Raw genomic sequence first — 1,634 nt, 5'->3', positions numbered from 1 at the left:
TATATATATATATATATATATGTTCAAAATGTAATCACATGTGAATCGTTGGCGACTTTTTCGTCCTCCTTTTCTATTAGACTTTCCTCTGTTTCTGAAGAACAGCTTTGCTAGAAACGTTAACGTACCTTTCCTTCCTTCCCTGAACGTCTGCTAATACTTTACATGTACCACGTCCTCGCGCTATTGTTTCTTGTGTTTGTTCTTAGCTTTTTGGGATTTACTATATATATGTATGTATATATATATATATATGTATGCATATATATGTGTGTGTGTGTGTGTGTGTGTGTGTGTATGTGTGCGTGTGTGTAAAATACAAAATGGGACAAGAACGCAAAACATCCAGACAGTTCGGTGATATGAAAAAGGGGACTACAAAACATCCTGATAGACGATACAAAGAAAACAAGGATGGATCATTCGGAGTTTTCTTTTCTTAGTCGAGTTCCAGATTATCTTTGCAATTTTGGCTGGTTACACTCGAGATTTTATAAAATCTGGCCAGCCCCAAGGAAAAACTAAGCTAAGAGCATTAGATTGTTTGGAAGAAAGCAGCGAATGTATGCAAAAACAAGGACGGCAAAAAAACGGAGAATGTTACACAAATACAAATAGCAGGTCATAACTACAGGTGTCTTTCGACTGAGGACGAATAAAATTAAGCTGGCGTGTGTGGAAGTAAAACCTTACGGCAGGGGTACAAGATTTCATAATCACAGGGAGGAATATAGATGTTGCACGGACAACGGCCGAACCAAGAAAGAAAGGTTAGGCTTGGCCGAACACCGGTCACGTGGGGAGAGAAGAGAGAGAGATAGAGGCAGAGGGACAGAATAAGGAAGGGCGAGAAAAAAATAACAGGGGCACAGTGAAGTGAAGATAGGAGGGAAAGTGAGCATGAAGAGAAAGCAAGGAAATGTGAGAGAGGGGGAACGAAAGAACGAAGTGTGGAATGAACGAAGTAAGCGTGAAAGGGCTGATAGAAAGAAGGAAAGAATAAAAGAAACGAAGAATAGAGTCGTACAAGATTTAGATAAATATATACTTACATATAAGGAACCAAAGTGTACGTACACCTCTATATATATATGTATAACAAATACAAAGTGGAACAAGAACGCAAAACATCCAGACAGTTAGGTGATACCGAAAAGGGGAGAACAAAACATCCAGATAGACGATACAAAGAAAACAAAGATGGGTCATTCGGAGTTTTCTTTCTCTTGTTGAGTTCCAGATTATCTTTGCAATTTCGGCTGGTTGTACACGGTCAAAGCAAAGAAAAAAACAGTGAAAAAAAAAAAGAAAAACAAACGTGAGAACGTGCAAAAGCAATATATTAATTTGACGCTCTGTGAAAGAAGAGAGTTGTTGTTAACGTTTCGAGTATTGCTCCTCGGCAAAAACAGGAAAGTCCAAAGAGAAAGAAGGAAGAATAGGGAAACATCGCCAACAGTCCACGTGCAGTTATATTTATATGTATGCCTCTGTGCATGTGCATGTGTGTGTATCTATACATATACACATATGCATTTATACATACATACAAACATACATATATATATGTGTATATATATATGTATATATGTATATATGTGTATATATACATGCATATATATATATATATATAT

The sequence above is a fragment of the Octopus bimaculoides genome, chromosome 2 (assembly GCF_001194135.2).
Source record: "Octopus bimaculoides isolate UCB-OBI-ISO-001 chromosome 2, ASM119413v2, whole genome shotgun sequence".
Taxonomy (NCBI): domain Eukaryota; kingdom Metazoa; phylum Mollusca; class Cephalopoda; order Octopoda; family Octopodidae; genus Octopus; species Octopus bimaculoides.
Note: the sequence above shows the minus strand (reverse complement) of the source record.